Source organism: Anabrus simplex, chromosome 2 (genome assembly GCF_040414725.1).
Source record: "Anabrus simplex isolate iqAnaSimp1 chromosome 2, ASM4041472v1, whole genome shotgun sequence".
In the NCBI taxonomy this organism is placed as follows: Eukaryota; Metazoa; Arthropoda; class Insecta; order Orthoptera; family Tettigoniidae; genus Anabrus; species Anabrus simplex.
Genome location: NC_090266.1, coordinates 1,222,708,512 through 1,222,725,507, shown reverse-complemented (window position 1 = coordinate 1,222,725,507; position 16,996 = coordinate 1,222,708,512). Strand labels below are relative to the sequence as shown.

Below are 16,996 nucleotides of genomic sequence, written 5' to 3'. Positions count from 1 at the left end.
AGTTTAGTTTTAATATATGAAAATGACAAAGGTTTCAGAAGTTGCACTAATTTAACAAGTCCTCACAAACCGTGACACAATAATAGTGAGTTTTTATGACAGTTGCACACAAATATAGCTAGTTCTTACAATATGACACTAGCCTAGCTAGTCATCATGAAACTTCATGAAGCAATTTCTGTCCTTGTTTAAGCACAATTCTGCATTGCACTTCTGACAAGCTACAAAAGATTTTCCTGTGCAGTCTGGGTACTTGCAACGACCACGTTTTTTTCCAGCCAGATTGGTATGTGATTTACTCCGTCCTGTCGTACATCGCGCTGTGGGAGTTCTGTTGCAGGCCCCCTCTTCTTTTTAATATCCAGTTGTTTTTGGACTCCGTTGCTTGGCCTACCTCGTTTTCTTGATACCGCTTTCCCTGCTCTGCAGAGGGCATTTGCAACAGCTACCTTGAAATCAACCAGGGGCATGTAGAACGAGTATTTCTTCTCCTTAGCAACCAGCTATTTACACAAACTAAGTCTATGAGGTGAAAGAATATCTTCAGATACCACTTTGACGTGATTTGCATCCTGTAATATCCCAACATGGAATTGAGATTATCTACACCCCCGTATAGCCATTGTAGACCATCACGGAACATGGACAAGTTATCATTGTGTGTTCATTTTCCTTTCTGAATAGCCTTTTCTTTTCACTTTCTGGTTTGCAACCAACATATGTTGACACAGTGTTCACCATGCTACCTCGCCCCTTCCTCTTCATTTCTTTCTTGTTAGGCATAATGCAGCAAGGTACACAATTGGAACGAACTGTCCCTAGTGATTGTAGTCCTTCCTTGTGTAAGTATACTTCCAAAGGGGCACTAGTGAACCATTGCCAAAAAATACCTTATGATTCACGTGTCGAGGGACTGTTTGGGTAAGCCGCACTACAACATTACTGCAGGCTCCTAGGTCTGGAGCACCAGGTATTACAACATTGCTCTGAGCTCCTGCAAATATTTCATAATCGTAGCTGAAGCCTGACACACCACTTAGGACAAAAGCTTTGAACCCCCACTTGTGTGGTTTCTTAGGGTTGAACCGTTTGATTGAAGACCTATATTTCGTAGGAATAATCTGCTCATCGACAGTTAGGAATTCCTCTTTTGGTACAGTCGGTAACCTCTCACGCAATTTGTCCTGTAACGGACGAATTTTGAAGAGTGTGTCATGATTAGGTTCACCTGGTGGTACTAACTATTGTCACAAAAATGAAAGAAACATCTCACTTCTTCCCATCAGTTACAGGTCATTACTTCACTCACCTCAGGATAGCCAAGGTATCTGCACCAGCAGTGCCCCGTTGCTGGGAATTGAATTACTGACATGTATGTGGACATACCAATAAACTGTTCTATTTCATCGGTACTAACATTTTCAGATTTATTGGGCCAGCATTGAAGAGAATAGAAGTTTTTTGGTTCAGTTATATATTGCACAGTCTCACTAGTAAAGAAATATTGAAAATATTCTACTGGAGTATCAAGGTCCAAAATTTCCTGAGGTAGTGTAATATTACAAATCATCACTCTCATTTTTGGTCCGTATTGAAAACAGCGATCTCAGTTTACAAAAGGAGTAGATTTATTGTTTAACCTATTCAATACAATCAGTACCATGTTATGTGGTTAATTAGACATAGAAAATCTGAATATTATGGGGACATGTTTTGCCCTTACTGGGCATCATCAGCCATATTAATTTAATCTTAAAACAAACATTGTTAAAAGGACAATGACATTTATAATTCATAAAAATTGAACTGTGATTTCTTATGATATTAACTTTCCAAGGTAGTGGTTATAAAATATGATATTGGGACATACACCACCTGCTAAAATTATTGTAAACTAATTTAAAATCTTGTCTAAAAGAGAATTTGTGTTGATATAAAGTTCTAAAAACGGCACATGTCTGGTACTGAAGTGGATCCTCTTTGTTATAAAAGTCAGCATAGATTCGCTGTGGCTGTTGCCAACGTAAACTTGAGGGTGAATTTTGTTTATATTTTGCGTTCCAACATTAAAAGATTGGTTAAGGGAAAAGGCGAATGTCTAAATGGTCTAAAATATTATCTGATATAACCGCTGCAAACAGACGTTAGTGTGCTGGTTGAAGCTGTTATGAGACAAGTTTACTTTGAGTATTTGAAGGTTACGCTTGATTTTCACGTGAAAATGTAGTCCTTCTAGAAGATGTGGAACATCGGTGAATGGAGTGTGGTTATATCATATGCCGTGTATAAATATATATATATATGTATTGCACCCGTCATGCCGGGCTCAGCTCGGCCGGTGAGCGAAGATCTCCAGGGTGTAGATCGTTCGCTTATCGGCTGTGCGAAAATTTTAAAGTGCAGGGATAGATGATGAACTAGTGGCAAATGATAGAAAGCTAAATAGGTTTTACACATTTATTATAACTACTGCTCTTCATAAACTTCACAATAATTTACAAAATCTAGGTATTTTGTTTATATGATTTGTCTTCTTTTATGTCGAAATCACATAGACACTTCATCGAAAACGGAACAGCAAATGGCTGAATCTGCAAATATAATATTTATATTTTTAGTGGAAAATTAATTAAATAATTAATAATAATTGATTTGAGATGATCTCTCCCATTGATAATTTAATAACTTGAAAATAAACTTCCTTCCTTCATAGATTTGATTTTAAACAAGTTTGAAAATGATCATTTTCATTCCTCTTTGAAAATTAAATAAAATTATGGTTAAATCGTCTTCCTTGACCTTTAAATTAATTAATAAACTCAACTTTATAATTATTTAGTAGTTGCTTCTCACATAATAGCTTGGAACTTGACATTATGTCGATCTATGTTTATCCATTAATTTAAATAATTAATTAATTAACGCTTACAATTTTTGATTTTGTGAGTTCAATCCACTGACATGGCCTATACTTATTTATGTGTATTCGTTAAATAAGATCCTATTCTTCCTTAAAAACGAATAAAATTCACTAAAGGTTTAAATTCATTCAAATGGTGAACCACTAAAGTTGGCGTAAATTAGGCCAAAATTCCACGAAATAACTAAGAGCATCATCACAAATATGGATTGGAAACTTACATTAAGCAAAATACAGTCAAATCACACACACTACACTCACACAAAGATACACGGAAATATTATATACATATTTACACGAACGCTAGCCCTTGACTATTAATTTTCATGTTTAGACAAAGTTAGGAAAATTATTCTCATGATGACACTATCGTGGTGACCTCCTCTCATCAACTGGAAATGTGACAGAGCAATGATTGTCACTTTATTAAAGAACATAGTTATACGACGATGTTCAGAGAAAATTTACGAACACAAAATCATCCAAAATCATCGATAAAATCGCTTAAACATAGGCCAGAATTAACATTCCGCGCACGCGGTTCATGAGCTACGATATTTATTTTTACTTCTCCACTATAATTGTGATTCTCGATTAATCTGCACTCACAACGAAGAAATTACATCAAGTAACATATTTTATTCTTAAATTGACTCACTAATGGATGCACAGCTCGACTGCTGAATTCAATAATATCCATCTACCAGTCAACTAATCATCACAACACAGCAAATATATAAAAAATTGTATCGGTCAGATACTGCCATTTCCCAGGCCTAAATTACTATAAATGAGCGCACATCAACCATATTCAATAATAACTAATATTATGCTCATGACCTTAGGTGTTCTTTTACGCGATAATTTAGTTAAATTATTTTTATTATTATTATTATTATCCCTGGCCGCGCAAGATCATACGTGCGGAAGCTACTGCACAATAATATTTCAGATGACTCTATTGCACACAAAATTCAACCATACGTCGCATGATTGAAGAATGAACTCTGACATAATAGAATCTACGAAATTACTGTCCCATTTGATCTCATTTTAAGTCTAAAAATATTCAAATAGTCCTAGTTTAACGTTGAGGTCGTTTTACATTTATTTCTCCTGCCACAATGAACTCGGGACAGTTGAAACACTTCTCGAAGACATCCACTCAAACAAACTAATAGGTTCAAATACTCACACATCCTCAATCTACCATCACCAAGAAAGAAGAGATGGAAAAATTCTAACTAATAGAAATTTTCTAAACAAATAAGTAGAGGCTATGTCATTACAATTACATTACAAAAGGAAAGAAAGAATAACAAAGTTTAAATATTACTTGGTGGTGACTGTCGGTTGTAGAACTCGGGCTGATGACCTAGTGCATTATCACATTACGCACCATTGATCCTGGTCACGCCCGCCTGGACTGCCTCACATTTTACTCGTGCATTGGAGACATGCTGGCGCGCTGGAAATCACACCATTCACCAAGAAAGAAGACTGGCATCCTGACTTGAACTCGAACCGGTGATCTCTTCTGTGGAATTTCTTGTGAAGCTGAAACTGAAAATCACGTCTGAGACAAGGTCCAAAACTCACACCGATGTTTGATAAGATGGGAAAGAAACTTAACTTTAAAATCTGTTGAATTATAGGTGGAATCCATAAATATCTGAACTGCAGTTGCAACAAGTTGTAGTCTCTGAATGACGAAGTTCCCTCAGCAAGCGAAGTGCGTCTTCTTCCGTCCGTAGTTGAAGCTAGAGTAATTCTCCACACGACGTGTTCAGAGGTAGAAATTTCTGAGTAAATTTTCCTTAGGAAAATCCATTATTCACTGTCTTAAGACAGGGGTGCGTCTTTTCCTCATAAGCGATTGGTTAATTTATTAACTTCGCACCAAATTAATCGCTTGATTGGCTGCCATAGTCAGACGTCATGCACCTTCACTATTATCGATCGAGCACTTGACACACATTCTGCCTGGTCACGTGGCATTCACGGCTGATTTGAAGGTTATTTGGCTAGCTGTATCTGCGCTCTCCCCTCGTTTGCCCTTGAGTGGAATTCCCTGACACCTGGCGTATCTCGCTCAGCCGACTCGATGTGATAAAACTCCCTTCCTGGTTCACGAAATAATATTTCAACACACAGTAGAAATAAAATATTTTCCAATAAATGATTTTTGCCAATTTTGAAGGGGACATTTTCTCCCTTGGTTGGTTAATGATTTAGTCGTAAGATGAAATCATTAATGCTGGAAATAGACCCTTAACATGTTCCCTGAAAAATTTGAGTGGTAAACATGTGTCACACTTCTAAGCCATATTTTCAGCTCTTGTTCCGGCACGTAGCCTCCTGTTGTCCGCTTCTAGTGCTGCGCCCAGTAGTCGAAGTTGATTCATTATCGTGCTCTGCATTACTTGACATTCCTCACAGGTTTCTTCTTGCAGGTTGACTTGGGTCGATGCATGGTGGTACACTGCATCCTCACTTGCATCCCATGACGTTTCTTCTTCCATTATAGTGTTGACTTGGGCATCATTTACTGGTTCAGGGCAGTTGTAGCTTCGTAAATTTGAGGCATTATGAATTCCCTCATAGCTCTTATCAAGACTTTGAATTTTATAGGCATTGTTCCCATATACTCGGATAATTTTGTAAGGACCCACGAAAAGAGGTGCGAATTTCGCGTAGAATTTGCTGGTAGGTTCCGAAATGGCTGGTTTCTTTAAAAGAACATATTCATTCAATCTCAGGGGTCGATGAAATTTTTTTTCTCTTACTCTCCGTTGTCTGCGATCAGCTTGCTCCCGTAATGAAGTAGCAGCCTTTTGAATGTTTTCCTCTAGTGTTGGCCTTAAGTTACCGGGGCATTGAACGATGTTATCCCAAGGTCGAGTTGGTGGTCGATTGAAATGGAGACTAACAGGGATTTGTGCCATGGCCTCATGCACAGTATTGTTCAAACACTCCATCATTATAGGTAGAACGTCGACCCATAACCAATGTGTATTTCCACAATAAATCCTGCAGAATTTAGCTAGCTCTTGCATCACCCTTTCTGCCGGGTTGCTTGAAGGATGGCGGATAGAATTCAGAATATGTTTAATTCCAAGCTGTTCCATGGCTTCACGAAATTCTGTGGATGTAAATTGGGACCCATGGTCAGTGAGTAATGCCTCTGGCTTGCCCATATCTGGAATCAGATTGCGAGTGATGCGCCGAATTATTGATTTTGAGTTCGCTTTCTGGATCGGGTACAAAGTTACGTATTTTGAAAATACGTCGATGGTGACAATGATATGCCGGTTGCCTCGCTTCGATGTCGGAGCAGGTCCAAATAGGTCCATTGCGTATAGTTGTTTTGGCCTAGAAGGAATGATCGGAATGGGACTGTGTTGGAGCAGATGGGAGCTCGGTTTCACTCTCTGACAAATGTCACAAGTTCGGACTCTGTTTCTTACAGTTGACCGGAGTTTGTCTCATGTAAACTTTTCTTGTATCGTGGCTAGTGTCTTGTCAATGCCACCATGGCCCGTGATTCTGTGAGCATGCCATATCAATGGCTCGCGTAATTTAGAAGGTACTAGTACTTTCAGTTTCGATTTCGCTGTGTCCACAAATTTAAATAAAGTACCATCTAAGTATTGATACCGGGACGCTTTCCTTCTTATCTTTCTGTACCCAGGGTCCTTAGGTTTAGTTTTGTTTTCTAGAAAGTCAATAATAGGCCTCAAGTTACCATCTCGCTTTTGAGCTTGTTTTATGTATCTCAATTTTCTCAAAAACTTGTGATCTTCGGGAGTTAATTCCAGTTGGTTGACTTGTAAAATTTCCTCGTTGGGATTACGGCTCAGACAGTCAGCTAGCATGTTACTCTTCCCTGAACAGTGCTCTAATTTGATGTTAAATTGTTGTACGAACATGGTCCATCTAAAAATGCGCTCAGACGCCATTGTGGCCTTTAGCATGAATATCAGTGCTTTGTGGTCTGTCCTAATATCTCGAACCCATAGATAATTTTCTGCCAGTATTTTAAGGCATAGACGATAGATAGCATCTCTAACTCTGTTACTGAATAGTGTTTCTCGTGGCTGCGCAGTTTTCTACTGACAAAGGCTAGGTAGATCTTGTCCTCGGGATTCCTCTCGTCTTCCTGAAACAGTACTGCCCCAATTCCGACTCCTGATGCATCTGTTTGTAGGATAAAAGGTTTCTTGAAATTGGGATATCCTAGTTTGACATGATTTGACAGCATCTCTTTGGTCTTTGCGAAGGCTAAATCACAACCTCTGTTCCACTTCCACCTGTTGCCTTTCTTCAATAAATCTTGCAATGGAGCGACGGTTTCTGTGAAGTTCGGACAGTGATTCGCGAAGAAGTTGGCCATGCCTAAGAACTGCCGTACTTGCTTCACGCGGATCGGCCTTGGGAACTTGCTGATGGCCTCTATTTTTACAGGATTGGGTCGTATTCCTTCCCCATCAATTATATGGCCTAAAAACAATATTTCAGCTTGGCAAAAATGGGATTTCTTTAAGTTGATGTGGAATCCAGACTTAGAAAGGTTATCTAACAATTTTTCCAGTTTAATTAGGTGTTCTTCAAAAGTTTCACTGGCCAGAAGCAGATCATCGATATACCTGGTGGTAAAGCTTTTAACTTCTTCTGTAAGGCATCTATCTAAGGCTCTGACAAGAACAGCTCCTGCATTACAAATACCAAATGGTAGCTTTCTAAAAACATAGGTCTGCTGATCGAACATAAACCCAGTTAACAGCCTAGACTTCTCTTCTAACAGTATGTGATAATAGGAGGCTGTAAAATCAACTGATGAGAACAATCTCATGCCATGGAATTTCCTCAGGACGTCTTTGATTGCCGGTGCCTGGTCTCTTTCTGGTACTAACTTCTTATTTATATCACGCGCGTCGATGCAAATGCGCAGAGACCCGTCTGGTTTATTTACTACTACAAGAGCACTAAGGAATGGTGTACAAGCTTTCATAATAATTCCATCCCGTTCCATCTCCTTGATAATCTTCGCCACACGAGAGTGAAATTTTTCTGGGATCGGATAGGGTTTCTTCTTAAACGGGGTCCAATCTGTAGCTACCAGCGAGTATTTAAAATCAGGAATCTGGCCTGGTTTGTCATCGAACAGCGATTTATATTTCATCATTAGATCTCGGAGCTGGCCTCTCTCTTTCTCTGTTCCTAATGCTTGTTCAGCCTTGGAATTTATAAGATCGTACGGGTGTGTTGTACTATCGCCCTCTTCTATTATATTGTCCAGGGCCTGGTGAATTTCTTCAGTGGCCTCCTGGTCTTCAGATTCCCACGGTGCATAGGCGTTACTGATTTGGAACACACACTGATCAGCTATTTCTGACGGGTTAACCATGACTGTTTCAATTGTTTCATCTGACCGAAATAGTATTTGATTTAAATTAAGATCGATGTTGGCCTGATAAGTCGTTAAGAAATCCACCCCAAGGATGATATTGAATTTTATATTTGACATGGCCAGGAAAATATTTTGAAATTTTTAATTACCAATTTCAACATCCAGTAAAGTTTGTTGTCTACATGCTACAGTTTTATCCGGGATAATTCCCTTTATTTTTACATGAGACACTGGAATAATCGGAATGTTATATCTTTCGTTCAAGTCATTTAGAAACGAATTGGAGATGACACTGATGGTGGACCCTGTGTCGACCAAGCATTTTACTTTAACACCACATACTCGGGCTAAAATTATCGGCAATGTCCTCGTACAAACTCTATTTGTATCCATATTTTCTTCTAGTAGATCCTCCGACTTCCAGGAATCAATCTGCACTATTATCCATTCTCGTGTCTTATTGACAGTACAAGGGCTAGAATTCAGGCTATCTCCCGTTAGTTCAGGGATTGTTGTTTTTTTTTTTTTTAATAGCGCCCTGACTCTGTTCTTCCCTTTCAGGACGTTCCCTTTCTTCCTTTTCTTTGGCTCTCTGGTATTCTAGGCTCTCGGCGCCGACCATGTCCGGATTGACGTCTTGGTCGTGGATAGCACGGTGCCATTTGCGTCGTTCTTGGTTGGATTGTTGGAGCTCGCGGAGATATTTTTCACGCTCTTCTTGCCTCCAGTTCCTCTTCCGGTTTTCGAGTCTGCGGTCGTTGGGTTCTCTTCTCCAGCGATCTCTGTTATTTTCATACGGCCTTCTTCGATTGTTCCGCCGGTAGTAATTCCATTCTCTTTCGTTCCTATAGCCTGGTCTTGGAGAACGATCCCTAGACGGTCTTTCTTCATTTTCGCGATTCCGTTTTCTCCCTTGGCTGGTAAGGTTCCTGTCGTCTGGTCGATTGACAGTTGCATGGAACACCTGTTGCTCTGGGTTTGTACTTCGCCTAGATGGCTCCCTGGATGTCATATCTAACTGTCTGAGAATAGCCTCTGCTTGAATTGCCGTCTGAACATTCGAGGCTATCATAATTCTTTGGATATCCGCAGGCAGCTGTCTTACAATGACCTTTATTAGTTCAGTTTCTGTAGGTGGTGCGTCAAGCTCACGCAATTTGCGTAATTGACTTGAAAAAAATTCTGAGAAGCGCGTGGGTGTGGACTGAGCATATTTCTTAGCGTACAGTTCTGTCTTAAGCTGGTCCTGAATATCTGAGTTCCAGTACTTCTCTAAAAATGCCCTTTTAAAACCTTCAAAATCGTCAAACGAGTATCGAAAGGCTGTAAACCACGTCAACACTGAGTTTTCCAGGTATCTCTCGGTTACTCGTAGCTGACGTTCCACAGGAATTTTATTGTCTCGGAAGAACTCCTGCAATTCGTTAATAAAACTCTTGGGGGTTATTCCTTTTACATTATTAAATTTCTTTGGGTGATCCTCATGTAATCGTATTATATTCACGATTTGGGTTTGACCAGAAGTGTTCAGTTGACTCGTTTCCCCTCTAACAGGCTCTAAAAATGGGTTGGTGGTGTTTACGGGAACGTTTAGAATTACTCTTTCATCGGTCTTGGGAGTTGAGAATTGAGCTTCCCCGGACACACGTTTCTCCAGTTGTCCCTGCCGTTCTAACAGAGAATTAGCTACAATGTTATTACTCTCTCCTTGTAACTTGAGTAGCTTTAGTTCCTTGGTAAGCTCCTGTATTTCTCCCTGTAATTCCTGTTTGTAGACTTCCGAACTGGCTCTAACTTCACTTATTTCCTTGTCCATCGTTTTAAGACTCTGCTGGGTCTCCTCGATCGTCTCATAAAAGTATTCGAGTCGCTCCGAATTAGTGACTTGGGCTACCTTAATCTCGGCTATTACGCCCTTCTCCACCTGTTTTACCGTTTCATAGATTTCAGTGAACTTCCTGCTCCATGCGGTTTTAGTTGCAGACAAGTCCTCGGCATTGTCACTAATTTTCTCTTCAATGGTCCTAAAATTTCCCTTTACTTCGTCCTTGTATTGGTCTAGTCCATGCAGTATTCCTGTCTGTACTTTGGCTAGCCTTTCGCTAAACTCATTTGACATCGCTGACATGGAGCTATCGATTCCGGCCTGGATTTCCCCTTTCAGGTTAGAAAATTTTTGCTTAACGGACACCAACTCGCTTTGGACCGACGCTAATTTTCCGTTAAATAATTTAACGTCCATGTGCAGTTTCCCTAAGTTTTCATCCGTCCTAGCTTGAATTTCCTTTAGGGCACCCTTAAGATCTTGTTTGAGTTTGTCCTGTCCTGCATTCACATTCTCACTAATCTCACGCTTTAACAATTTATTGTTTTCAATTGTTTCAATAAGTTACTGTTTTCAGCTAACTCCTGTTTCAATAAATCACTATTTTCATTTAGCTCAACTTTTAGCTCCTGTTTCAATAAGTTACTGTTTTCACTTAACTTTTGTTCCAAACTGTCTTTCAAGTCCGCAGTCACTACCTCTAGGAGCCTACGAAGATCCTCCATAGTAACAGTACCCATTCTAATTTGAGACAACTAGCAGTTCAGACATTGGACGGACCAGGTTCGATGGTCTAATACCCGAGTTCCGATCGACAGTCACGTGTGGATTGAATTCAAAGTCATAAAAGAAGATTATTATCGCATAAAGTAATATCTTATAATTTAAGTCCAAACTATGCGGATATCTGCCGCAAAAGATAAATTTTGAAAATATCATCCAGATTTTGTATATAATATAGCACCAAGGCCCTTCCTAACCTTTAACATGAGCGTAGTTCGCCACAAAAATTTGGGCTAATAAATGTCACAAAATAAACCTGAAATTTTTAATTTGCCACTGCATCTTGTTTGCATCCAAATTCTGGACTACAAGATCGAGTTCTTTTATTGGTACAGCCAATAAATCGGGCCTTAACACGTTGGCCGCCAAATCTATACCTGCACCCGTCATGCCGGGCTCAGCTCGGCCGGTGAGCGAAGATCTCCAGGGTGTAGATCGTTCGCTTATCGGCTGTGCGAAAATTTTAAAGTGCAGGGATAGATGATGAACTAGTGGCAAATGATAGAAAGCTAAATAGGTTTTACACATTTATTATAACTACTGCTCTTCATAAACTTCACAATAATTTACAAAATCTAGGTATTTTGTTTATATGATTTGTCTTCTTTTATGTCGAAATCACATAGACACTTCATCGAAAACGGAACAGCAAATGGCTGAATCTGCAAATATAATATTTATATTTTTAGTGGAAAATTAATTAAATAATTAATAATAATTGATTTGAGATGATCTCTCCCATTGATAATTTAATAACTTGAAAATAAACTTCCTTCCTTCATAGATTTGATTTTAAACAAGTTTGAAAATGATCATTTTCATTCCTCTTTGAAAATTAAATAAAAAAATTTCTCTCATAAAATTATGGTTAAATCGTCTTCCTTGACCTTTAAATTAATTAATAAACTCAACTTTATAATTATTTAGTAGTTGCTTCTCACATAATAGCTTGGAACTTGACATTATGTCGATCTATGTTTATCCATTAATTTAAATAATTAATTAATTAACGCTTACAATTTTTGATTTTGTGAGTTCAATCCACTGACATGGCCTATACTTATTTATGTGTATTCGTTAAATAAGATCCTATTCTTCCTTAAAAACGAATAAAATTCACTAAAGGTTTAAATTCATTCAAATGGTGAACCACTAAAGTTGGCGTAAATTAGGCCAAAATTCCACGAAATAACTAAGAGCATCATCACAAATATGGATTGGAAACTTACATTAAGCAAAATACAGTCAAATCACACACACTACACTCACACAAAGATACACGGAAATATTATATACATATTTACACGAACGCTAGCCCTTGACTATTAATTTTCATGTTTAGACAAAGTTAGGAAAATTATTCTCATGATGACACTATCGTGGTGACCTCCTCTCATCAACTGGAAATGTGACAGAGCAATGATTGTCACTTTATTAAAGAACATAGTTATACGACGATGTTCAGAGAAAATTTACGAACACAAAATCATCCAAAATCATCGATAAAATCGCTTAAACATAGGCCAGAATTAACATTCCGCGCACGCGGTTCATGAGCTACGATATTTATTTTTACTTCTCCACTATAATTGTGATTCTCGATTAATCTGCACCCACAACGAAGAAATTACATCAAGTAACATATTTTATTCTTAAATTGACTCACTAATGGATGCACAGCTCGACTGCTGAATTCAATAATATCCATCTACCAGTCAACTAATCATCACAACACAGCAAATACATAAAAAATTGTATCGGTCAGATACTGCCATTTCCCAGGCCTAAATTACTATAAATGAGCGCACATCAACCATATTCAATAATAACTAATATTATGCTCATGACCTTAGGTGTTCTTTTACGCGATAATTTAGTTAAATTATTTTTATTATTATTATTATCCCTGGCCGCGCAAGATCATACGTGCGGAAGCTACTGCACAATAATATTTCAGATGACTCTATTGCACACAAAATTCAACCATACGTCGCATGATTGAAGAATGAACTCTGACATAATAGAATCTACGAAATTACTGTCCCATTTGATCTCATTTTAAGTCTAAAAATATTCAAATAGTCCTAGTTTAACGTTGAGGTCGTTTTACATTTATTTCTCCTGCCACAATGAACTCGGGACAGTTGAAACACTTCTCGAAGACATCCACTCAAACAAACTAATAGGTTCAAATACTCACACATCCTCAATCTACCATCACCAAGAAAGAAGAGATGGAAAAATTCTAACTAATAGAAATTTTCTAAACAAATAAGTAGAGGCTATGTCATTACAATTACATTACAAAAGGAAAGAAAGAATAACAAAGTTTAAATATTACTTGGTGGTGACTGTCGGTTGTAGAACTCGGGCTGATGACCTAGTGCATTATCACATTACGCACCATTGATCCTGGTCACGCCCGCCTGGACTGCCTCACATTTTACTCGTGCATTGGAGACATGCTGGCGCGCTGGAAATCACACCATTCACCAAGAAAGAAGACTGGCATCCTGACTTGAACTCGAACCGGTGATCTCTTCTGTGGAATTTCTTGTGAAGCTGAAACTGAAAATCACGTCTGAGACAAGGTCCAAAACTCACACCGATGTTTGATAAGATGGGAAAGAAACTTAACTTTAAAATCTGTTGAATTATAGGTGGAATCCGTAAATATCTGAACTGCAGTTGCAACAAGTTGTAGTCTCTGAATGACGAAGTTCCCTCAGCAAGCGAAGTGCGTCTTCTTCCGTCCGTAGTTGAAGCTAGAGTAATTCTCCACACGACGTGTTCAGAGGTAGAAATTTCTGAGTAAATTTTCCTTAGGAAAATCCATTATTCACTGTCTCAAGACAGGGGTGCGTCTTTTCCTCATAAGCGATTGGTTAATTTATTAACTTCGCACCAAATTAATCGCTTGATTGGCTGCCATAGTCAGACGTCATGCACCTTCACTATTATCGATCGAGCACTTGACACACATTCTGCCTGGTCACGTGGCATTCACGGCTGATTTGAAGGTTATTTGGCTAGCTGTATCTGCGCTCTCCTCTCGTTTGCCCTTGAGTGGAATTCCCTGACACCTGGCGTATCTCGCTCAGCCGACTCGATGTGATAAAACTCCCTTCCTGGTTCACGAAATAATATTTCAACACACAGTAGAAATAAAATATTTTCCAATAAATGATTTTTGCCAATTTTGAAGGGGACAATATCTTACCGTATTACCAGCGTTGGTCTGTCTGGCGACCACATAACGTGGTAATGATGGTATTGAATAGGTTGCCTATCGCCTATCCGCAAGAGGAATGTCATCAAGGTCAAGGTATTCAGTAGGCCTAACCTCAATCTGTATCTGATTCTGGTATAATAGAAATATTATTTCTTGTGATGAATTTTAGAAATATCATCACCTGACTCTGAAGCAAGAATGTCATATCTCTTTCCTTTTATATGTAATGCACTATCATAATCTGATAGATCAGGATCGTTACTAAAATCCCCGTCGGGTATAATTAGTACGCGAGTTTAAGAGCCATAAAACTTTCCTACATCCATTGCAGTAAACCAAGTGAAAGTAAAGAGATTGGACTGTTATACCTTCAGTAGCAAGAAATACGTTATGTCACAACTGCATGTTGTGCCGTATCTGTCACAAACTTAATTTGAAAGATAATAATGACTCCAGTAGACAAATGTCCTGCAAATGTCCTGACATATCAATGCTTCCACAGTAATTTTCTAAAAACACAAAATCAAACTATTACTGTACAAAATAAAACTCTTTTGTGGTCGGATATCTAGTCAACTGCTTAGAACACAAACAAGGGATGAATGTCAAATATTTCCTTACTCCCTCAACAAATAGCACATGCTGCTCACATCCAGTTATTGTTGATAGTGTACCATATCTGTCACTATGCAGTAACAAAATAAACACTTCAATATAGGCTGTATAAAAATAAAACCTGTGTGTGCCATATCTGTCACAGTATGCGGTAAGTGGTTAATGGCTTTTTTACCCCTTCACATTCTTTTGACTACTTTTTTATTATTATTATCATTAATTCATCCATCACCTCTTAAACATCTTTTCTCTAGTAATTACATGTACAGTAGAACCTCGATAATTCGAAATCGGTTAATTCAAAATCCTGCCTAATTCGAAGAAGCTCTTGTTCCCGGAAACATGACGTACAGTTGTGCATGTTATTTAAATTGTTTGATTCGAAATATGGATAATTCGTAATTCGAAGTACAATGTTGGCCCCATTACCGAAATTCAGACTTTTAATTTGAAACTGCCTCTACATTTTAAAACAATATTATGTTACAGAGTAATTTAAATTCAAAATTTATCCCTGTCATGATAGAACGCGTGTTCCAGAACGTGGAGGGGTAGCTTTCTGCACTTACTCACTTTGGTGTGTCTACAGTGTGCTTCATAATTGCTAAGTTGAATGAAATCGGAATTCTTTTGTATTCAACCTTTTAAGGAACGCCGTAATATCACGCAGCAGGCAGTGTGTGGAAAAACAGAATCCATGAACACTGGCGATGCCGATAGTTGACGAAAAAGCATGGCTCATATAATCAATTCGTAGGCACCGAACAGTATTGTCATTACAAGTCATTACTTTCATTTTTGGTCCGTATTGACAATAGCGATCTCACTTAATTTAAAAAAGGTATACATTTATTATTCAACCTCTTCAACTCATACAGTACCACGTTATGTGGTTAATTAGACATAAAAGATCTGAATATCATCGACATGTTTCGCCCTTCTTATTGGGCATCATCAGCAAATTAACTAATCTTAAAACAAACATTAAAAAAAAAAAAGATAACATTTATAGTTTATAAGAATTGAGCTAAGATTTGTTATGATATTAAAATTTATGGAACAGTGGTTAAGAAATATGATATTGAGAAGTACAAGCACATGTTAAAATTATTGTAGACTAATTTAAATTCCTATCTAAAAAAGTATTTGTATTGATATAAAGTTCTAAACGGCGTATGTCTGGAACTGAAATGGATCCTCTTCGTTGTGAAAGTCTGCATATATTTGCTGCGGTAGCTGCTAACGTAGGTCAGAGGGTAAATTTTGTTTATATTATACGTTCCAACATTGAAATTGAAATGTCGTATGGCTTTTAGTGCCGGGATATCCCAGGACGGGTTCGGCTCGCCAGGTGCAGGTCTTTCTAGTTGACGCCCATAGGCGACCTGCGCGTTATTAGGATGAAATGATAAAAGATAGGTTAAGAAAAGGCGATGTTGTGATGTATCTTCAGTAAGTTGGTTGGTTTAAGATACTCTCTGATATAACCATTGTGAAAGTATACTGGTTGGAGCTGCTATGAGGAGAGATTATATCAATATTTTAAGGTTGTACTTGATTTTCACATAACGTGTCATCCACGTACCTCAACCATAAAGAGATCTCTTTAATATTGGTTTTGATTTTTGTGTGTGCAATCGTGTCCATATAAATATCAGCTAGGATGCCCGAAATTGGGTCTCCCATCGCTAGGCCGTTCTGTTTATAGATTTTCTTATTAAAAGTGAAGTAGTTGTTGTCTAAAACAAAATTTAATAGTGCCATGAATTCGTTGATCTCCATTTTACTGAGGCCACTATGTTTACAGATGTTATTATGGATGATGTTGATAGCGTCTCTGGTCGGGATGTTTGAGTACATATTAACCTCATCAAAGGAGCATATTGTATGATAAGGTTGTAGGTCAAACTTATTTAGGATCTCACAAAAATCAATGGAATTCTTTAAAGGTTGCTTGTTATTAAATGTGTAATGTCTCTTAAGGAAGCCATGAATATACTTCGAAACTTTATAGGTTGGACAGTTACGGCAGTTGATGATGGGACGTATTGGGATGTCATTCTTATGTATTTTAGGAAGGGCTCTTGCTATAGGGATGTTGGGATTCATGTTTGTGAGTCTTTGCTGATCTTGTTCGTTAAAAAGAAATGTAGATTTCTTTAGTAATGTCTTTAAATTACGTTGTATTTTTGCTATTGGATCCTTATTAAC

General features: G+C 38.1%; 1 protein-coding gene across 5 annotated transcripts in view; it reads left to right on the top strand.

Annotated features, from left to right (window-relative positions):
• The window catches only part of LOC136864817 (differentially expressed in FDCP 6 homolog), a 452,756-nt gene that overhangs the window by 143,696 nt on the left and 292,064 nt on the right, over nucleotides 1–16,996 (top strand). The window lies entirely within an intron of this gene.